Source organism: Nipponia nippon, unplaced genomic scaffold, assembly GCF_047370975.1.
Source record: "Nipponia nippon isolate SJK-2023a ecotype South Korea unplaced genomic scaffold, ASM4737097v1 scaffold_9, whole genome shotgun sequence".
Classification (NCBI taxonomy): domain Eukaryota; kingdom Metazoa; phylum Chordata; class Aves; order Pelecaniformes; family Threskiornithidae; genus Nipponia; species Nipponia nippon.
In genome coordinates this window covers 25,536,915-25,559,385 of record NW_028262413.1, presented here as the reverse complement: position 1 = coordinate 25,559,385, position 22,471 = coordinate 25,536,915, and the positions used below count along the sequence as shown (strand labels likewise).

The 22,471-nt window shown below is 53.5% G+C and overlaps 3 non-coding genes across 3 annotated transcripts; 2 read left to right on the top strand and 1 right to left on the bottom strand.

The window, feature by feature from the left end:
- Positions 1-10,092: 10,092 nt before the first annotated feature.
- TRNAQ-CUG (transfer RNA glutamine (anticodon CUG)) lies at positions 10,093-10,164 on the bottom strand. Its single transcript has one exon. It is a non-coding gene; the product is annotated as a tRNA-Gln (tRNA).
- Positions 10,165-15,421: 5,257 nt separating this feature from the next.
- On the top strand, positions 15,422-15,503 carry TRNAS-AGA (transfer RNA serine (anticodon AGA)). Its single transcript has one exon. It is a non-coding gene; the product is annotated as a tRNA-Ser (tRNA).
- A 3,121-nt stretch (positions 15,504-18,624) lies between these two features.
- TRNAS-AGA (transfer RNA serine (anticodon AGA)) lies at positions 18,625-18,706 on the top strand. The gene has a single exon. It is a non-coding gene; the product is annotated as a tRNA-Ser (tRNA).
- Positions 18,707-22,471: the final 3,765 nt, after the last annotated feature.

Below are 22,471 nucleotides of genomic sequence, written 5' to 3'. Positions count from 1 at the left end.
TCCCTCTTCCTTGCAGAGCGGGTGGACAGCTGAGGGAGGAGGAGAACAAACCAGCACGACTCTCCAGCTATGCTGCACAAAGTCTTTAATGAGAAGGAGCAAATGCAGTGGCAGAGAACAGAGACCAAGAAACACGTCTGCAGGCTTCAGGGAGGCACAGAGAATGGCCCATGGCCCAACAACAAGCTCCAGGCAAAGCGCTTGCCTCTCCCCGTTCTGCTCTCCCTGCTGGCAATCCCAGCCCCCCAAGAGCAGTCCCTAACTCCGGTACCCTCCCCCCGTCAGCAGGAGGTTCAGCAAAGCGGAAGAGAACGAGCCCTTTCTCAAGGAGCTCAGAGCAAAGCAGAGCCAGAGGAGGCACGGCGCGGCCTGCCGTGCAGCGAGGAGCAGTGGGCACAGGTCCCTCCTGCCAGGTGGGCTGCGGACACCCAGCCCATCTGCAAGTCGTGGCCACGCTCCTAGTGCTGCTGCAGGGTCCCCTTCTTCCTTCCTGCTCCGAACGGGATGATCCGCTGCCTTCAGCAGTTCAGGCTGCAGCGAGGGGGAGGCAGACACAGCCCTGCCCCCCCCAGACCAAGGGAGCCCCCAGAAGAGATGGGAACCCCCGCGGCGCTGAGGGAGCTCCCAACAGCAGCTGACAGAGAGGATCCCACGGCTGTGCTCTGAGGGAAAGAGGTGAGGATGGGGCCCGGCAGGGTCACCACCACCGGGGAGGCCTCAATGGCCACCGTCGAGTCAGCACAGCGGGCGACACAGGGCTCACTGCAGCTGCTTGCAAGTGGGGTTGGGCCAGAAGCACCACAGGGACGTGGGAGGCAGGGTCTGAAGCAAGACATCTCTCAGGGAAGGAGGCAAAGCTGAAACACAGAGCAGGCAGGGAGCACGAACCTCAATATCAGTCTGTCTTTCTTTTCCTCAGCTCTCTCCGTGGACGCTCTTTGTTTTCAAAAACACACACTCTACCTACAGCTCCCACGGCCCTCATCGTGCCCTGCGAGTTGCACAGCACAGGAAGGCTGACCCACTTTTGGGACAGGAGCCAGCACAGGGGCTTTAAAGCACCTGTGGAAAGACTGATCATAGCCCATCTCCAGAACAAACCTTGCTGCATTGCAGAAGGCACTGGATGCACTTGACCGTTTGGTTAGAGACCACCTGCCTTTAGGCAGTAATTCTGGTGGGCAGACCTGCCTGCAGCTGAGCCCCATTCATCCCCTTCTGCTGGAAAGAACCCCGCTCTTCCCACCTCTCCCCAGCCACCTCCACCAAAAGGGCAAGAGGTGACAGCCCTTCAACTGCTCTATTGCAAGGCCAAGCTGAGGCAGCCCAAGCATCAACCTGAGTAGCCACCATGACAGCAGTTCAGCCCATAGGGAGAGATGGAGCGGACTGAGGCTTACCTCGTTCCTCGAGGAAAGGGAGGCAAGAGAGGAGGATGCAGAGCCTGGAGCAGCACAGGCTTTTATGCTGTGTCCCAGGTGCCCCATGGGGCACCAAACATTCCTTGCTCATGAAGCATCTAAACACCTGGTAGTTGCCGCTTGCCGAGGCCTCGCTGGTAATTAAGCCCTTGCCTTTTTCATCTGAAATATTGTACTCCCTTTTCATACAATCAAACATTGAAATGATTCATCTGTGTCCCCGCTTCCTAAGGCCAATTAACTCAGAGATGTCAAGCTAGTGTATAAGGAGATTTTAAGTGGGTTTGTGTCATATGGGTTGCCTTTGTCTCTTTGCCCTCTTCACGGTGAGCTTGTCCATGAATCATGGTGAAATTCGCCAGTCAGCTCTCAAGTGCTTTCCATGCAAGCACTCAGGCTAACCCTGAGGGACATTTCTCCTCATGGGTTATAGTAGACACACAGGAGACAGTGGGTAAGATCAGGCAGAAGGTCAAGACTGCACAATCCCATATGGAGAAGAGACGCACCTCTCCGGGGATGTGGCAAAGCTCAATGGCAAGGAAAGACCATGGTGGGCTGGAGGGAAGTCCCCTGCGGGCAGGAGTGACAGCCACGAGGACCTTGCTTACGCTCATCAGGCTCTACCATGGCCTGGTTTTGTGATCAAAGAGATGTCCGTGTCCTTCCCTGAAAAAACCCACACCCAAATTGACCTATTTTGCTCAGCACGGTCATCCCAAAGGCCAACAGCCTGGATGGCCTGCTTTTGAGGAGAGGTGCAGGGCAGGGAGCCAAAAGCTCATGGCCCTTTTTCCTGGGTCAGGCATGGAAAATCCCTGGATGGAAAGGATGCATTTCCAACTACAAAGGGACACTGCATCAGTCTGCCAGAGCACCTGGGAGTCATCGTGATGTGGAAGAGTTGGGGAAAACCGTGAACTCCAGGCAAACATGAGTCACCCTGCTGTGGACTTCCGTGGACACCGTGCCCTGGCCTCGCGCATGCCAGGGATACCAGAGCTCAAAGCCTCATTCCTCCCAAAGTGCCGCTTTCCTCAAGGGCGTTTCCTCAGGTCCTAGCACCGTTCCTGAAACAACTGGTACTTCTGTGCAATCTCGTGCCGCTGCTGCCTTCAAGGCACTGCCTTCTGGTGGCTGCACAGGGGCCCATGAGTGCACCCCAGTGCACCCCAGAATAATGCGGGAGGGGTGGTACTTCTGGAGGTTCTCTGGGCCAGCCTCCTGGTCTGAGCAGACCAAGCTCCCCAGTTACCTCAGAAGGCTCCCATCAACTTCTGAACACTGCCACTGTCGGAGAGGTCCCTGTCTCTTGAGCAGCTCTTCCAGGACTACACTGTGCCCCCTGTCAGTTCTTTACCCACAAAGACAGCTGGCATTTCCCTTGTTCCAACTTGAAGTTGTTGCCTCTTGCCCTTTTGCAGTGCACCTCTTAGAAGAGTCTGGCTCACAGCTTTCACTGCAAATCCCAAAGGGAGCCTTCACTCCTAATCCTATAGTTACCTCCTGTCCACCACTAGACATTACCCCATAACCCTGGAATCTTCTCACCAGCGCTGGCACCCTCACTGTTATCTGCTGGTGGCCCACTTGTGGGCCTGGGAGGCTCAGCTGTGAGAGCTCCTGGCTGGTAGGAAGGGGACCGTGCCTCAAGCCCTTGCTCAGGTGAAAGCGTGCCTGTTTGGTGGATACATGGTTGGAGGGGGTCATCTCGAAAGCTCCCTTCCAACACAAGCTCATGGATGAAAGCTGAGGGGAAGGATCGTTGCCGTTCCCTCAGCACTGCAGAGGCCACGTTCGGACTGGTGTGCCCCATTTTGGTTTGAATCAAGCTGAAGTTTCCTGGACAACACCTCACACACACGCACAAACACACACACACACACATCGCCACCCAAAAAGAGGAGAGCACAGTCACACAGAAACGGGCTTCATGTTCCTCAGGTGTCTGGAAAGGGATTCCAGGATGACTTGCTCCTTCCCATTCCCAGGGATGGAGGTGAGGCTGGCCAGCTTGCAGTTCCCCAGGTCCTCCTTTGTGCCCTTCTGGAAGACAGGAGTGACACTGACTTTCTTCCAGGCCTCAGGAACCTCTGCCAATTGCCGTCACCTTGCAAAGACAATCCAGAGTGGCCTCTTCCAGAAGTCCTCCTTGTCTGAGTGCTTCACAAGCTGGCAGCAGGAGGACGGCATGGGTATCTATCCGCAAGGGAGCTCCCTGCTACCTGAGTACCTGACTGGCCAGAAGCCAGAACGTGGCTTGGATGTTGACTGTGAGGTCACCTCTGGTTCCGCAGGCCATCTGCAAGAACATGGCTTGTGCTAGGTGCTTGTGTTCCTGATAAGCAGCAGCATGCACATTTTGGGCTATGTGCTTGTAAGCTCCCTTCTGCCTAATTGCCTGCTAGGCCAGCAGCTTGGATGCTGACTGCAAGGTCCCTGGTACCTGAGTAGCAGATGGGCCAGTGAGAGAAAAATTCCAGGCAAGTGAAGAACTGCATTCTCCCAACAGCTACAGCAGGCTGTGTAAGGATGGAGCCAGTCTCTCCAGAGAGGTGCACTGCAAAAGGGCAAGATCAACACTAACAAGTTGCAACAAGGGAAATGCCAGTTGTCTTTGGGGGAGAAGAAGTGACAGGGGGCACGGTGCAGCCCTGCAAGAGCTGCCCAAGAGGCAGTGAGCTCTCTGACAGTGGCGGTGTTCACAAGTCAATGGGGCAAGGCCCAGGGCTTCCTCAGGTAAATGGGAAGCTTAGTCTGCTCGGAGCAGGAAGTCTGGGTCCCAAAGAACCTCCAGAGGTCCCTTCTAACCTTCGTTATTCTGAGGTGCACCGAGTCTCATGGGCCCTTGATGAGCCACTGAAAGGCAATGCCTTGGAAGGCAGCAGCAGCATGAAATTCCATGGAAGCACCAGTTGTTTCAGAAATGGTGCTACACTGTGTGGAAATGCCCCTGAGGAAAGCGGCACTTTGGGAGGAATGAGGCTATGAGCTCAGGTATCCCTGGCATACCTGAGACCAGGGCACGGTGTCCATGGAAGTCCACAGCAGGGTGACTCATGTTTGCCTGGAGTTCACGGTTTTCCCCAACTCTTCCACATCACAATGACTCCCAGGTGCTCTGGCAGACTGATCCGATGTGCCTTTATAGTTGGAAATGCGTGGAATGGGCCACCCCATGCCTGACCCAGGAAAAAGGGCCATGAGCTTTTGGCTCCCTGCCCTGCACCTCTCCTCAAAAGCAGGCCATCCAGGCTGTCGGCCTCTGGGATGACCATGCTGAGCAAAACAGGTGAATTTGGGTGTGGGTCTCTTTCAGGGAACGATGCGGGCATCTCTCTGATCACCCTCCTACGCCTTGATTAGCCTGTTTCCAACAGGTTCTCCACTTCCCAAGCTGAGCCCAGACCCCTGGTTGGAAGAAGCGTGAGGGCCTGGCCAAGTCACCAAGGGACATGGCAATGGAGATCCTAGGGAGAAACACTTGAAAGAGACCCACATGACCCTCTGGTCTGCTCTTCATCGCTATGCATCTGCTGTTGTTCCCTGGGCTTGTGGGCAGAAAAAGCGAAAACAGGCTGTGGCAGAGCCTGATGACTGTAAGCAAGGTCCTCGTGGCCTTCAGTCCTGCCCGCAAGGGGCTTCCCTCCAGCCCACAATGATCCCTCTTTGCCACTGAGCTTTGCTAGGTGCCTGGAGAGGTGCGTCTCTTCTCCCGTATGGGATTGTGCAGTCTTGACCTTCTGCCTGAACTTACCCACTGTCTCCTGTGTGTCTACGATGACCCATTGGAGAAACGTCTCTTAGGATTAGCTTGAGTGCCTGCACGGAAAGCGCTCGCGAGCTCATAGCTGAATTTCACCGCGACTGGTGGCCACACTCGCCATGAAGAGGGCAACGTGACAATGGCAATCCGTATGACACAAACCCACTTAAAATCTTCCTCCACACTAGCCTGAGACCTCCGAGTTAATTGGCCTTATGAATCTGGGACACAGACGAATCATTTCAACGCTAGGAAGGCTCACGCTCACAGGTCGTGATCCTGATAGGGGACTGATCTGGACCACCCAGACATCTGATGGAAAAATGGCACAGCGAACTGCAACCAGCCCAGGAAACTACTGGAGTGTGTTGAGGACCACTTCCTAGTACAGGTGATGGAGAGCCTGCTGTTTAAACAACAAAAAAATGTTGTTTACTAGTGTGGAAGAATTCAGTAGAAGAGGTTGAGACTGGAGGTAGCCTGGACTGCAGTGATCATGCCCTGGCACAATTCTCAATCTTGACGGGTACAGGATGGGTAAAGTTTGGCTGTTTAGGGTGCTATTGCATGGGATCCCTCCTGGAAACTGCCCTCAGATATAAAGGAGTGAACGAGAACTGGGAGATATTGAAAGACATTTTTCTTAGGGCGCTAGAGCTGTCAGTCCCAACATGCAAGAAGTCAGGCAGGGGAAGCAGGAGGCCAGCTTGGCTAAGTCAAGACCTCATAGCCAAACTGAAACACAAAACCAAAATGCATAGGCAGTGGAGGTAGGGACACACATCCCGGGCAGATTATAGGGAAATGGCCCAGGAGTGCAAGGAAGGGATCAGGAAACCAAGGCACAGCTGGAGCTGAACTTGGCTAGGGACGTGAAAAATAGCAAGAAGGGTTTCTTCAGGAACATAGGACAACAAAGGAAGGTGAAAGAGACTGTACCCCACCCCCCGTTCTGAAGAACGAACTGGGAGACCTAGCTATAACCGACACGGAGAAGGCTGAGGTACTCAACAACATTTTTGCCTCGGTCTTCACCAGCAAGTGCTCTAGCCATGCCTCCCAATTCACAGAATCCAAAGGCAGGGAGCGGGAGAATGAAGTACCACCCACTGTAGGAGAAGATTAGGTTCGAGACCATCTAAGGAACCTGAATTTGCACAAGTCCATGGGACCTGATGAGATGCATCCGAGGGTCCTGAAGGAACAGGCAGATGAAGCTGCTAAGCCACTGTCCATCACATTTGAAAAGTTGTGGCAGGCTGGTGAAGTTCTCAGCAACTGGAAAAGGGGAAATGTAACCCCCATTTTTAAAAAGGGGAAAAAAGGACGACCTGGTGAACTGCAGGCTGGTCAGTCTCACCTCTGTGCCTGGCAAGATCATGGAGCAGATCCTCCTGGAAACTATGCTAAGGCATGTGGGAATCAGAGAGGTGATTGGTGACAGCCAGCATGGCTTTCCTAAGGGAAAATCGTGCCTGACAAACTTAGTGGCCCTCTACAACAGGGTTACAACGTTGGCAGATAAAGGAAGAGCGACTGACATCATCTACTTGCGCAAAGCATTTGATACTGTCCCGCACAACATCCATGTCTCTAAAATGGAGAGACATGAATTTGGTGGGTGGACCACTCAGTGGATAAGGAATTGGCTGGATGGTCACACTCAAAGAGTTGCAGTCAACGGCTCAATGTCCGGGTGGAGACCAGTGATGAATGGCGTCCCTCAGGGGTCCGTACTGGGACCAGTATTATTTAACATCTTTGTCGGGGACATGGACAGTGGGATTGAGTGCACCCTCAGCAAGTTTGCAGAGGACACCAAGCTGAGTGGTGTGGTTGATACTCTAGAGGGAAGAGAAGACATCCAGAGGGACCTTGACAGGCTAGAGAGGTGGGCGCGTGCGAATCTCATGAAGTTCAACAAGGCCAAGTGCAAGGTCCCGCACGCGGGTCGGGGCAATCCCAGACATGGATACAGGCTGGCCCATGAGTGGATTGAGAGCAGCCGGGCGGGGAAGGACTGGGGGTATTGGTGGATGAAAAACTGAATATGAGACGGCTATGCGCGCTTGCGGCCCAGAAAGCCAGTCATATCCTGGGCTGCATCAAAAGTAGCGTGGCTAGCAGGTCGAGGGAGGTGATTCTCCCCCCTACACCACTCTTGTCAGACCCCACCTGGAATACCGTGTTCAGCTCCAGGGCGCCCAGCATAAGAAGGAGATGGACCTCCTCGAGTGGGTGCAGAGGAGGGCCACAAGGCTGATCAAGGGGTGGGAGCACCTGCCCTAGGAGGACAGGCTGAGAGAGTTGGGGTGGTTTAGCCTAGAGAAGAGAAGGTTCCCAAGAGACCTTCAGCAAAGATGGGGAGGGACTCTTTATCAGAGACTGTAGGGATAGGACGAGGAGTAATGGCTTAAAACTGAAAGAGGGTAGATTTAGATTAGGTATTAGGAAGAAATTCTTTCCTGGGAGGGTGGTGAGACAGTGGAACAAGTCATCCAGAGAAGCTGCGGTTGCCCCCTCCCTGGCAGTGTTCAAGCCAGGTTGGATGGGGATTTGAGCAACCTGATCTAGTGGAAGGTATCCCTGCTCATGGCAGGGGGGGATGGAACTAGATCATCTTTAAGGTCCCTTTAAAACCCAAAACCATTCTATGCTTCATTCTATAATTCTAGGCGGTATGAAGTGGGAGAAAAACATTTTGAGTGAAAGAGGCAAGGGCTTAATTACCAGCGAGGCCTCGGCAAGCGGCAACTACCAGGTGTTTAGATGCTTCATGAGCAAGGAATGTTTGGTGCCCCATGGGGCACCTGGGACACAGCATAAAAGCCTGTGCTGCTCCAGGCTCTGCATCCTCCTCTCTTGCCTCCCTTTCCTCGAGGAACGAGGTAAGCCTCAGTCCGCTCCATCTCTCCCTATGGGCTGAACTGCTGTCATGGTGGCTACTCAGGTTGATGCTTGGGCTGCCTCAGCTTGGCCTTGCAATAGAGCAGTTGAAGGGCTGTCACCTCTTGCCCTTTTGGTGGAGGTGGCTGGGGAGAGGTGGGAAGAGCGGGGTTCTTTCCAGCAGAAGGGGATGAATGGGGCTCAGCTGCAGGCAGGTCTGCCCACCAGAATTACTGCCTAAAGGCAGGTGGTCTCTAACCAAACGGTCAAGTGCATCCAGTGCCTTCTGCAATGCAGCAAGGTTTGTTCTGGAGATGGGCTATGATCAGTCTTTCCACAGGTGCTTTAAAGCCCCTGTGCTGGCTCCTGTCCCAAAAGTGAGTCAGCCTTCCTGTGCTGTGCAACTCGCAGGGCACGATGAGGGCCGTGGGAGCTGTAGGTAGAGTGTGTGTTTTTGAAAACAAAGAGCGTCCACGGAGAGAGCTGAGGAAAAGAAAGACAGACTGATATTGAGGTTCGTGCTCCCTGCCTGCTCTGTGTTTCAGCTTTGCCTCCTTCCCTGAGAGATGTCTTGCTTCAGACCCTGCCTCCCACGTCCCTGTGGTGCTTCTGGCCCAACCCCACTTGCAAGCAGCTGCAGTGAGCCCTGTGTCGCCCGCTGTGCTGACTCGACGGTGGCCATTGAGGCCTCCCCGGTGGTGGTGACCCTGCCGGGCCCCATCCTCACCTCTTTCCCTCAGAGCACAGCCGTGGGATCCTCTCTGTCAGCTGCTGTTGGGAGCTCCCTCAGCGCCGCGGGGGTTCCCATCTCTTCTGGGGGCTCCCTTGGTCTGGGGGGGGCAGGGCTGTGTCTGCCTCCCCCTCGCTGCAGCCTGAACTGCTGAAGGCAGCGGATCATCCCGTTCGGAGCAGGAAGGAAGAAGGGGACCCTGCAGCAGCACTAGGAGCGTGGCCACGACTTGCAGATGGGCTGGGTGTCCGCATCCCACCTGGCAGGAGGGACCTGTGCCCACTGCTCCTCGCTGCACGGCAGGCCGCGCCGTGCCTCCTCTGGCTCTGCTTTGCTCTGAGCTCCTTGAGAAAGGGCTCGTTCTCTTCCGCTTTGCTGAACCTCCTGCTGACGGGGGGGAGGGTACCGGAGTTAGGGACTGCTCTTGGGGGGCTGGGATTGCCAGCAGGGAGAGCAGAACGGGGAGAGGCAAGCGCTTTGCCTGGAGCTTGTTGTTGGGCCATGGGCCATTCTCTGTGCCTCCCTGAAGCCTGCAGACGTGTTTCTTGGTCTCTGTTCTCTGCCACTGCATTTGCTCCTTCTCATTAAAGACTTTGTGCAGCATAGCTGGAGAGTCGTGCTGGTTTGTTCTCCTCCTCCCTCAGCTGTCCACCCGCTCTGCAAGGAAGAGGGAGAATCAGCCGTCTCCAATGGCATCAACTGTATCGCCAAGCACGGAGCACTGCCAGTTGTGGGGGAAGCTCCCTGAAGTGATATCAGAGTATCAAAAAATAAGTAAGCAGGCAAAAGGGAGACAGAAAAGCGTCAGAGAAATGGAGGGAGCAAGAAGCAATGGACAGGGGTGGAAATACAAGTAATGTCACAGACAATAACGCCGTGAGGGTGGTCAAATATGGGAAACGGTTGCCCAGGGAAGCTGTAGATTCTGCACCTTTGGAGATGTCCAACATCCCAGCAGACAAAGCCATGGAAAACCTCCTGCACTTGACCGTGCTTTGAGCTGGGCTTGGACTGCATCATCCCCACCTCAGCTGTGGTGTGATTTGCTGAGGGTCTGCTGGATCTTCTCATTCAGGAGCAGCCATCAACCCATGGATGCAGGGAGGGGGCAGGGGTCAGCGCTGAGGAAAGCTGCAGAGGGGTGGTGGGCACAGGGCAGGAGAAGGGGCGCTGATGTCAGTCCCACGGCTGGGAGCACAGGAAAGGAAGGATGATGAGAGTGCGTTAAATAAGGGACCCAACAGCGCGGCAGGCATGCTGAGGAAAGCCCTGCAGGAGCCAAAAGCTTGAGGTCCCACTGAGATTTGAACTCAGATCGCTGGATTCAGAGTCCAGAGTGCTCACCATTACACCATGGGACCTCCTGGCTTGGGTGGGGGGGGGGGCGGGGAGGGGAGCTCCCTTTCCCCTGTGGCCACCCTCGCAAAGCCGTATGGTCCTGGCTGAGCCTGGCAGTTTCTCCACCCCCCCTGGCCATCACCAAGTCCAGCATTCCTCCAGGCCCACCGGGCACTCTCTACTCACAGGGCCTTTCAAGGGAGCTCTTTGCGCAAGCCTGGCATGCCCTCTCTTACAAGACCCAGGCTGGCAACCTGTGACAATCTTGCTTTTGCCTAATTACACCTGGTTACGAAGTTTCCAGCAGAACCTCTTCAACATTGCACCTCACAGAGTACGTGCATGGCCCAGCGATCGCTGGGTCGATGCTTCCACCTGCAGTCTCTGCTGCTGCCTCCTTTCACCTCCGTGTTGGACAGCCTGTCAGTCTGCCTGTGTAAGTTGTTGCCTCTCCTGTTTCTCACCTTGTAGCTCATGCTAAGCAGCCATTAACCACATACCCTTACCCTTGGCTGCAGTCCTAGCTGACCTCCTGACCTTGCCGATCGAGGGGACCAAGAGAGAGGGCAGCGGATGAGGTTCAACAGAGGGGAGAGCTGGCAGAAGGACCCAAAGCAGCTTGCTATGGGTTGCACAAGCTGGACTGCCTTCCTCTGCTAGGATAGTCCTGGCTGACTTCAAACCCCGGTCCTTTCTTCCAGGACACGCTGTCCCCTTCTGCCCAAAGCGGCCTCTCCCTCAGTGAGAATGCCGTTTTCTCTCCCGAGGCTGCTCCAGACTCAGGCGCATTTCACTGTGAGCCTGAGGGAGCTTTCCCTCATGCCCTGGGACCGCCACACCGCCTGCCCAAGAAGGCTTCGTGCACACAGTGGGGTAAAGCTGCACTGGTGCTATCCTCCTTGTGCCAAGGCAAATCTGAGCCTGTGTGTTGAGAGCAGGGCCCTTGCTCCCAGCAGTCAGACAGGAGGAAACACGTGCAGGGACGCTCTACCGGATCTCAGGCTTAGCCCAGGGACACTGAGGACGCAGCCTCCTAGTACCTTTGGACTGCCCGAAGCACTGGGCTGGCATCCGGTACTTCTGAACCCGCAGGACTTTGGCTTTCCTTGTCCACCCCTGGGATCTGCAGGACCGAGCAGCGTGAGAGGAGTGTCTGGGAGCAGCAAGAGCAGGGTCCTATCTCTGAAGGTCTCACAAAGAGGTGGAGGGACCCACCCCCTCCAGGGACTTGAGCACAGGGAAAGGGACAGCCCTTTCCCATGCAGATGCTGTGCCACTGCAGAGGAGGGATGGCTGTTCTGGGACGGAGATAGCATTTCTCCAAGCAATGGAGACTGTTCCTGGGGCTCTGCCCAGGCTCACCCAGCACTTGAGGAGAACGGATTCTGGGCCAGTGGGTTGTTTCGGCCAGTGCAGGTGTTCGATGGTATGAAAAGGGAGTACAAAATTTCACATGAAAGAGGCAAGGGCTTCATCACCAGTGAGGCCTCAGCAAGCAGAAACTACTAGATGTTTAGATGCTTCATGAGCAAGGAATGACTGTGACCCCCCCCACCCCCCCCCAGGGCTCTGGGACACAGCACAAAAGCCTGTGCTGCTCCAGGCATCCTCCTCTCTTGCCTCCCTTTCCTCGAGGAACGAGGTAAGCCTGAGTCCGCTCCATCTCTGTAGGCTGAGCTGCTGTCATGGTGGCTACATACAGACACCAAAAGAACAGATTTACCTTTCAAAAAAACCCCAGGTATATAACCATAGCCAGAACAGCAGTTGACCTGAATCTAGTATAAAACCACACCACACGCAAGGACATAAGTTTAGAACAATGAACGTTAACATCCCCGTGACCAAGTGTCCACACCAGCCGCCCGGGAGAAGCAAATACTGATTTCACAAGCAATAGCAACTGATTAAGCCACCCCTTAACATGAGTTTTTATTTTATTGGTCGACACAACTGTATTGTAGACATATATAAACCTCGCTTTCCTCCAGGAAACCTTCTGCTGATGGAGGGAGGGTACTGGAGTTAGGGACTGCTCTTGGGGGGCTGGGATTGCCAGCAGGGCGAGCAGAATGGGGTGTCCTGGTTCTGGCTGGGATAGAGTTGATTTTTTTCTTCCTAGTAGCTGATAGAGTGCTGTGTTTTGGATTTAGGATGAGAATAATGTTGGTAACAGAGTGACGTTTTAGTTGTTGCTAAGTAGTGCTTACACTAGTCAAGGACTTTTTAGCTTCCCATGCTCTGCCCAGTGCACAAGAAGCTGGGAGGGGGCACAGCCAGGACAGCTGACCCAGAGTGGCCAAAGGGCTATTCCATACCATATGACATCATGCTCAGTATATAAACAGGGGGGAGTTGGCCATGGGGCAGCGATCGCTGCTCGGGGACAGGCTGGGCATCAGTCGGTGGGTGCTGAGCAATTGTATCATGTATCACTTGCTTTGTATATTATTATTGTATTATTATTATTATTATTATTATTATTATTGTTATTGTTATTGTTATTGTTATTGTTATTGTTATTGTTATTGTTATTGTTATTATTATTACTCCTCCTCCTCTATTTCATTTTACTTCAATTATTAAACTGTTCTTATCTCAACCCACGAGCTTTCTGACTTTCACCCTTCCAATTCTCTCCCCCATCCCACTGGGGTGGGGGGAGTGAGCGAGCAGCTGTGTGGTGCTCAGTTGTCAGCTGGGGTTAAACCACGACAGTCCTTTTTGGCGCCCAACGTGGGGCGTGAAGGGTTTGAGATAATAACGCATTAACCAGAGTGTATTAAGGAATTTGTATCTGTTAACAGTTGCCGGTCATAATTTTGATTCATCTGTTCTCTGTATTAGTCTACTTGATCTGCGCCATGCTCTTGTTTTTGCAGTACATGTTAAAGATTGGTGTTGGTTTTTGCAGTTTGCTGTGTTCTGCAGTGACTGGTGATGTTTTGCTTTGGAGACTTATTATTAAGACACTGACCTTGGGCATTATCTGGTATTTGTGTTCTGTAGCAAAGTCATTACTGTACTTCGGCTACCACCCCATGGAGGCAGTTAGCAATTATACCCCTTCCTCTGAGAGGTTTTTTATGGAGGAACTACAGAATGGCACCTTCACTGACTTCTTCTATGATGTTTCCTCCTTCATTACAACATGTGAATGTTAATACAGACCTTTTGATAGGTCCTCTCAATTGTTGTTCGCAATCTTCATATGAAAAACAGCCATTGCAATTCGCTCTTTCATTGGTGCTGTGGAAATAAACTCAGGGGATGGGTACGGAGTGGAAAGGAGGAAAGCGCTGGTTTTCAGGTCTGGACGTAGGCAGTGTGACTGCAAGGTGGGGTTAGGGTGGGCATTTCAGTAGGGAACGGAGCAAGCGCAGCCACGATCCCCCTCTTTGTAGTTCCACCTACTTGTAGCATTGCTGACGACAGAGTGCGAGTCTGTAAATACTGTGCTAACACAACCCCCTCATACAACCCTGAGAGCACAGCAAAGAACGTTGTTTTTTTCTTTAAGCAACCTTGGAATCGGAGGCTTAGGAAGCTTTGTCCCCTTCAGGTAGAAAGTCTTGTTGAGAGAGGCTCCTTGTGTTTCCCTCGGCCCACAGGCCATAAGCTGCGAAGAAAATGAGGGCACCTGGTAACCTCTTAGTTACCAGGAATATCATTAAACCCAGTTCCAGTAACCTTCAGGATGTCTCTGCAATGCCGGAGCCTGGACGGGGTAGCTCAAGCGTCTCCAGGGTGACTTCAGATCAGACAGGCAGGCCTTTGAGCCATTACGTAAAGAACACGCCTCCTCCCACCGCACTCCAAAATTGCATAGGTGGCCTCATGAAGCACAGTCTGTGCCTGGATGACTACCTAGGCATTATTGATCTTCATTTGTACCCTGCCCCAGCAGCATGCTTTTCCTGCCAGTTGCAGCTAGCAGCACCACCAGTTCCAGGACTAAAATGCCTCTCTCCTGGCTCCTGTACCAGCACCACAGTCCGAAGCCCAGCCTGCAGCCCTCCCTGCAGGCAGAAAGCCTGCAGTTGGTCTCAAGGCTACAGGGAGGCGAGGGGAATGGCTTGAACCCTCAGGGGAAAGCTGGGTGGTATTTCAGCAGGAGAGGCTACCTGCGGAAGCTATAGGGCACCCTGGAGCCAGGCTGAAGAGACGTTTGCCAGCATTGGCCAGGAATAGAAACCGGATCAACTGCTTGGAAGGCAGCTCCGCTCAGCACTATTCCACCAACGCACCTGTGGGCAGCGCTGCCTCCTGCTCCTCCAGATCAGAGCCTGGCCTGCCTCCTGCCCCTCCACTTCACACATTGGCTGACCTCCTCCTTCCAGCACCACCCGCCCCCACTTCCTCAAGTCACTCCTCATGCTCAGCCTCTCCACTGCAACCACCTCCTACCCTTGCTCTGCGTGCAGACACGCACTGCCACATGTACTACCTCCGTACCAACTACTCAACGCCATTTCCCAGCAGGTCCTGCTCCAGAGCCAAAAGGAAACAGGAGCTACTTTCATCTAGTGATGGAAATGATCAGTTTTGCAGGCCGCTTGGTATTTTAGTCCATGTTCAGGAATTGGACAATGCTGGTCGGAGCTGGAAAAAGACCTAGACACTCCTATTCCACCAAAACAAAGTCTCTCCTGTCTCCCTTTAAGTCATCCACACCTCCCATTTATTCTCCCTTTCCCGTCCACACTTTTCCTCAGCCAGGCTCCACCTTGCCCTTTCCATAGATCTGTCCCACTCTTGCAAACCGTTCCCTCTGCACACCAACAACCTGCACGGCAGTTGTGGGTTTTGTTCAAGGGTTGACACCACCTTACGTCCCCAAGAGGCTGGAGGTGTTGCCAGGAGGTCACCATCTTCCCTGCAGGAGCGTCTCCACCCTAGGGCTCACAGCAGGCTTGGAGTCCCCCTCAGATAAATCTGAGAAGCAAAGCGGGGTCTAATAGCCCACCCCACAGTCACGGCCATCCCTGGTTGCCTCCACACAGCAGCCTCCATTTCTTCCCTGGGAGCAGATGAGATGCCGTCTTGGGAGTGAAAACATCCCCCGTGGCAGGATATCCCAGGTGCCCGGCTGTGGACAAGGCGCTGGGAGCTGCAGCTGTAGCCTCTCAAGGGCTCTGGAAGCCTGGCACCAGGTGCCCGTCATGCTCAGTGGAGGTCTGAACCGCAGGGCTTCGCATGAGGCCTGGCCTTGAAACTGCCAGGGAGGCAGGCGTCATTGCAGAGGGCCTGTGATCAGCAGGTCAGAGAGGGCTGGAGCAGGTAGTTGTGGCCGAGTGGTGAAGGCGATGGACTAGAAATCCATTGGGGTTTCCCCGCGCAGGTTCGAATCCTGCCAGCTACGGAGCGCAGTCCCCTTTTGGGCTGCCTGCAGTTGACCCCACTGCAGCTGTGGGGCTCAGCTCCACACTGTACGTGGTGCCCAGGGAGACAGCAAAACCCCCTTGCCTACTGCACTTGTCCTCGCCCCTCCTCCCCCAAATTCCTGGATTAATGGGAAATTCTGCTCCCATTGACAAGGTGGGCAAGTCGGGGGAAGGGAACGGACCAGTGCTGAGTATGACCCCGTGATAAGGGGTCCACTGTTGGTGGTTGGTGAGCAGAACTTAAGAGCCTGGTCTCACCTGACATCCCAAGCAGCACAGCGTCACCAGCTGTCTTCCCTACACCTGAAACTACAGCAGCTCAACTCCAAAGAGACCTTCCACAACACGGCCCTCATTGCTAACTGTCGTGGTTTAACCCGAGCCGGCAACTAAGCACCACGCAGCCGCTCGATCACTCCCCCACCGGTGGGACGGGGGAGAGGATCGGAAGGGCAAAAGGGAAAAGCTCGTGGGTTGAGATAAGCACAGTTTAATAACTAAAGTAAAATAAAAATAGAACAGTAGTAATAGTAATAATAACAATAATAATAAAACCAAGTAATAATAGTACAATAGTAATACAAAGCAAGCGATGCACTCTACAGTTGCTCACCACCCGCCGACCGATGCCCGGCCCGTCCCCCAAGCAGCGATCGTTGCCCCTCCCCCGGCTAACTCCCCCAGTTTATATACTGAGCATGACGTCACATGGTATGGAATAGCCCCTTGGCCAGCCTGGGTCAGCTGTCCTGGCTGTGCCCCCTCCCGGCTTCTTGTGCACCCGGCAGAGCATGGGCAGCTGAAAAGTCCTTGACCACTGTGAGCGCCACTTAGCAACTACTTATCAAGAACAAAACGGCAGTGTATCATCGACATTGTTCTCATCCTAAAGCCACAACACAGCCCCATACCGGCTACCAAGAAGGAAATTAACTCTATCCCAGCTGAAACCAGGACAGTATGCACCCCTTATTCCATAACATTTACATCATGCCCAGGTCCCACATTATCCAACACATCCTCATTAACGACCACCCCCTTCCTTTCCTTTGATACAACACACGAGTATCATTCCGTTAGTCTATATGCTATCCCTCTAGAACACTTGTTGAGTTCATTCAGTTTATGACTTTGGGATTCATCTGTCATAACGGTCTTTCTGGGCAGGAGAGGTAGTACGTGGTGTTGGATTGTAGCATGCTGAAGCCAGTTCTAGTTCTATCATCTCTGCACTTTGCTTGGTTTCCTCAGAGCTCATTCTTCGTTAGTTTGGGTGATTCTTGCTGTATACTGTTGATATGTCATATAGTAATCACAGAAGTGATGACATCCAGTATTATATAGCAACTAACATTATATAATTCAGTTCATTGGCTATTTTCACCCCAAATCAAATCTCCTCGAGGTACACATTGGGCTTCCCCATCCTCCCGCATCACCCACCAAGTGCACCCAGGTCCTTGAGCAAAAGCAATCCCACGAATGCGTTTACCTTTGCCTAAGGCGGGAGTAACCCAGACTGTCTTCCCCATCATATTTTTTTATGTGCACTACAGGGACTTTATCCCCTTCCACAGTACGTAAAAGTCTTGATTGGGCAGGGCCAGCTCGATTGGCAGATCCCCTGGTGTTGACTAACCAGGTGGCCTTTGCTAAATGCGTATCCCAATGTTTAAATGTTCCACCGCCCATTGCTCTCAGTGTAGTCTTTAACAGTCCATTGTATCGTTCTATTTTCCCGGAGGCTGGTGCGTGATAGGGGATGTGATATACCCACTCAATGCCATGCTCTTTGGCCCAGGTGTCTATGAGGCTGTTTCGGAAATGAGTTCCGTTATCTGACTCAATTCTTTCTGGGGTGCCATGTCGCCACAGGACTTGCTTTTCAAGACCCAGGATAGTGTTCTGGGCGGTGGCATGGGGCACGGGATATGTTTCCAGCCATCCGGTGGTTGCTTCCACCATTGTAAGCACATGGCGCTTGCCTTGGCGGGTTTGTGGGAGTGTGATGTAATCAATCTGCCAGGCCTCCCCGTATTTATATTTCAGCCATCGTCCTCCATACCAAAGAGGCTTGAACCGCTCGGCTCGCTTGATTGCAGCGCATGTGTCGCATTCATGGATAACCTGTGCAATAGTGTCCATGGTTAAGTCCACCCCTCGATCGCGAGCCCATCTATATGTTGCATCTCTTCCTTGATGGCCTGAGGTGTCATGGGCCCACCGAGCTAGAAATAATTCACCTTTATGTTGCCAGTCCAGATCCACCTGAGCCACTTCAATCTTACCAGCCTGATCCACCTGCTGATTGTTTTGATGTTCTTCCGTGGCCCGAGTCTTGGGTACGTGAGCATCTACGTGGCGTACTTTTACAACCAGGTTCTCTACCCGGGCGTCAGTATCTTGCCACAATGCGGCAGCCCAGATGGGTTTGCCTCCGCGCTGCCAGTTGCTCTGCTTCCATTGCCGCAACCACCCCCACAGAGCATTTGCCACCATCCATGAGTCAGTATAGAGATAGAGCGTTGGCCACTTTTCTCGTTCAGCAATATCTAAAGCCAGCTGGATGGCTTTCACCTCTGCAAACTGACTCGATTCACCTTCTCCTTCAGTAGTTTCTGCCACCTGTCGTACAGGACTCCATACAGCAGCTTTCCACCTCCGATGCTTCCCCACAAGACGACAAAAAAATTATTTATTTAGATAAATATAAATAGATAAATTATTTATTTAGATAAATCTGAGAAGCAAAGCGGGGTCTAATAGCCCACCCCACAGTCACGGCCATCCCTGGTTGCCTCCACACAGCAGCCTCCATTTCTTCCCTGGGAGCAGATGAGATGCCGTCTTGGGAGTGAAAACATCCCCCGTGGCAGGATATCCCAGGTGCCCGGCTGTGGACAAGGCGCTGGGAGCTGCAGCTGTAGCCCCTGGGGTTACGCCTCTCAAGGGCTCTGGAAGCCTGGCACCAGGTGCCCGTCATGTTCAGTGGAGGTCTGAACCGCAGGGCTTCGCATGAGGCCTGGCCTTGAAACTGCCAGGGAGGCAGGTGTCATTGCAGAGGGCCTATGATCAGCAGGTCAGAGGGGACTAGAGCAGGTAGTTGTGGCCGAGTGGTGAAGGCGATGGACTAGAAATCCATTGGGGTTTCCCCGCGCAGGTTTGAATCCTGCCAACTGCGGAGCGCCATCCCTTTTGACCATGCTGCAGCTGTGGGACTCGGCTCCATAGATAGGGTCCCTCCAGCCGCCCAGGGACTCGGCAAAACCCCGTTGCCTACAGCACTTGTTCTTGCCTCGTCCCGGAATTGCCTGCATGGATGGGAAATTCTTCTCCCCCTTTACAAGGTAGGCAAGTTAGGTGAAGAGAAAGGGCCAGTAAGAAGTCAGGTGAATGGTGGAGCCAGACTCACTGTGCGAATCCCCATAGGATATCATGTACCCAAATCCCCTACTGGCCTCCACCTCCTGAAACGGAACCTTTTGAGCACCCCTATACTGTTAGGTGGTCTCCTGCATGGTGTGTACAGATTCCGAATCACCCAGGCCAGGAATATGGTAAAATTAATAGAACCCGATATGAGTGGGCTTGGTTTATCAAACGTATGTCGTATGGAGACACTGACCCCAACCATCCAGTTGATGAGAATTATGTTGAAGCCCCCTCCCCAGGATACTCCCAGTGGATGAACTGTACCACAACCCTAAATTGCACCACGGGTGCAGGAAACCCCATTGAGACATGGTACATCCCTGAACTCCGAGCCTTTATACGGGATATGTGCACTTCCTTGGGATACCCTTCCCGGGGTTTCCAAAATTTGGACAGTAGGTGCAACGGTACCTGGAAAACGGGAGAAACTGCAGTCAGGTGCGGTATTCCCACAAGCTCTGGTCCAGAACACCAAAAGGTGTGGGACAGGGACCTACAGGGTACTTGGGTACCCAGGGACAATGGTTACCAACGTAGTACAATGTGGTACCCTGCCCCACGAGGAAGGTTATGGGGATGTTCAAATGGAAAAATATATTCCCATCTCAATGTGAGGCAATATGCGAGATTACAATGTGGAACAGGAGTTCCTACAACGTGTCCTTCTACAGTGTTCAATTTCTCAGCGCCTCACCAAAACAGAAAGCACCGGGAAGGTGATGAGCCCCAGGTGCGGCCCGAATGGACAGTGCAGGGAGTCCGAGTACCCGATTATTATACCTGGGGCATGACAACGTCTCCGATGTTAGAAGATATATTTACCCCATATGTAACCCTTAAAAGACACCAGTTTGTCTTAGAGAACCTGACCTGGCAAGTACATGTCTTGAGCGATTGGACCAGATGTGCTTTTGGGGAAAAAAATTTGCAAGTCCAACGAGTGTCTAAAATGACTTTACAAAACAGATTAGCTTTAGATATGTTAATGTTAAAAGAGCAGGGAGTATGTGGCATGTTAAATCTCACCGATGGAGAATGCTGTCTAACCATTCAGAACGCAACTACCGCCACAGAAGAAGCACAAAAGAAGATGAGAGAGGTGTCCGAGCAGACCGGAGAGCTTTTCCAGGCAATGCAACCAAAGGACAGGTTTAACGGCTGGAGCCCTGGATCCTGGTTCAGCTCTCTCCTGAAGTCTCTTGGACTCCTGGGGTGGGGAAAATGGCTTGTAAATATTGGTATTATGATTTTAACGATATTTCTGGCAGTGATAATAGGCCTTGCAGTAGTTTGGTTTATGATTCTAAGCTCTTGGCCTCTCTTTCTGCCTCTATCCCCTGCATTCGAATCACCACTGAAGATGAAGATGTAAAATACGGAACTCAGACCGCACTGCTGTTTGAGCCACAGGGTGGTGTAGAGAACTGCTAGTGCAAAACAACGAGATGTCTCAAACAGCCTTGGGGATTTTCTCTGGCTCTCTGGCACCCTGCATGGTGGCGGGGGCAGCAGTTGGCTGTCAGGGAGCAGCAAGGGCGGGGCTGTGCCCGGAGGGAGGACAAGCCAGGAGCTCTGTAGGACTACAGCGCAGCACGGGCAGGGCAAGGCCCTCCCAGCTGGTATGAAAGGCAAGGCACTAACTGCTATGCAATTTGTCTGCCTCCTTGGCCAGCAAAGAACTGACTTTTACGCCGGGCACAGTCCCCCAGCCCCCTGGGAGCTGAATTGCCAAGCAGGGTGGTGTAGAGAACCGCTAGTGCAAAACAACGAGATGTCTCAAACAGCCTTGGTGCTCAACGGCTGCTAAAACCACAACGTAGAGCAGCGGTCGCTAGGACTGCAGGACCGGACAGTACCAGGAGTGGGGCTGAGGGAGGGAGTCCTGCGAAGGTGGGACGGTCTTGCCTCGGCCCCACCCCCCGCGGTCTATGAAGTGTCTTATTTCTCCCCACACATGGGGCCTGGGGGAGGGACCCGGTATCACTCCTCTTGGTTTGACTGGTTGCCCCTCTGAATTCGACTGGTATCTCTACCACTCCTGGAACTGGGACGAGAGAAGGTTCCAGAGGTCCCGAGACGGAAATCTATAAATAGGGAGCGAATACCCCCGTTGGCAGGTCCAGCGCTGCATCCAGGACCGGTGATTCTCCTCTTCTTTCCTCTTTCTCTCTCTCTCTCCCCCTCTCTCTTTCACCTCTCCTAAGGTTGTTAAGCTGTTAAGGTGGTTAAATTGTCGTGAAGTACTGCACGGCCTACCTCAATTTTCCATAAAGCTGCATAGCTTAGCCGCATAGCCGGGGTAGATATAATTGCGAGAGGGCTGGCGAGCATCCAATATTCGTACTCGATACTTGTTTCTGTAGAAGCTTTCCATTAAAGCTGGTGTTTGCGTACGGACCTTGAGTGTTGGCTCACCTTAATCCACACCGAGAGGATTTGCGAATCTTAGTCACTCGCCCTCTTCCCCCAGGTGGGACGTGACAGGTTGCAGCCCTCATGAGCTCGCTGGAGAGCAGCTCCTCTCCGCCCTGCAAAGCAACAGGGCTGCCCTCTCGCGCCGGCGGTTCCCTTCAGCGCCTGCAGAGCCAGCCCGGGTGGTCAAAGAGGAAGTCCCCCTGCAGGGTTCTGCGCAGGAGGTGTGGGGAGAAGGACAAAGCAAGACCCTTGAGCTACCCACCACAGGCCCCAAGCAGGCAAAGTTTCCAGGGAGACAATTTTCCTGCGCAGGTGAGGTCACAGGTAAGAGGAAGGGAAGGAGGCAGGAGTGCTGGCAGTGCCAGGGAGCATCAGGCAGGGCTGCGGGAGGTCCCAGCCAAGGCGCTGGGGGGAGCAGAGTGGCGCAGCGGAAGCGTGCTGGGCCCATAACCCAGAAGTCGATGGATCGAAACCATCCTCTGCTAATTGCTCTTTTTCCCCTGCGCCTGGCAGCTGCTGCCTCTCCCAGCAAGTTTTAACCTGCACTGCTGCAAGCCCTCTGGGCACCCATGCCCATGGCCCTCCTGTTCCCTCAGCTCCTTCTCTCTGCCGCTGCTGCCTTCTTTCTCCTTTGCCTTCTGAGGAGCCAGCACTCCCAAAGTGCCCCTCAGCAAGGCAGGCGGGTGGGTGTGGAGCAGCAGGCGGAGCTCTCCCCAAAAGGCAGTGAGCGGCCTGGAGACACAGGTGTTTCTCCCTTCCCATCAGGCAGCTCAATCCCAACTTCCCAGCCACAAGCACAACCTCCAGGGATCTGCAGGTGGGGAGAAGGACAAGGCTGGTGCTATTTTGGCAAACACCAGTGCGATCAGCTTGACCACCTGGGGGTTTTCTCCATCCTAGTCTCTTTGCTGCCTTGCCCACGCGCAGGTCCAGCCAGGAGCAGGGCTGAGCAGGTATGCCCAATGGGCACCGTATTGGCTATATGTGGCTAGGTGCTGGTAGTGGAGGGGAGAGGGGGTGCTGCAGGGTGGCCTCTGTGAGAAGAGGTAAGGGGCTGCCCTGTGTCAGACAGAGCTGGTTCCAGCTGCCTCCACAACAC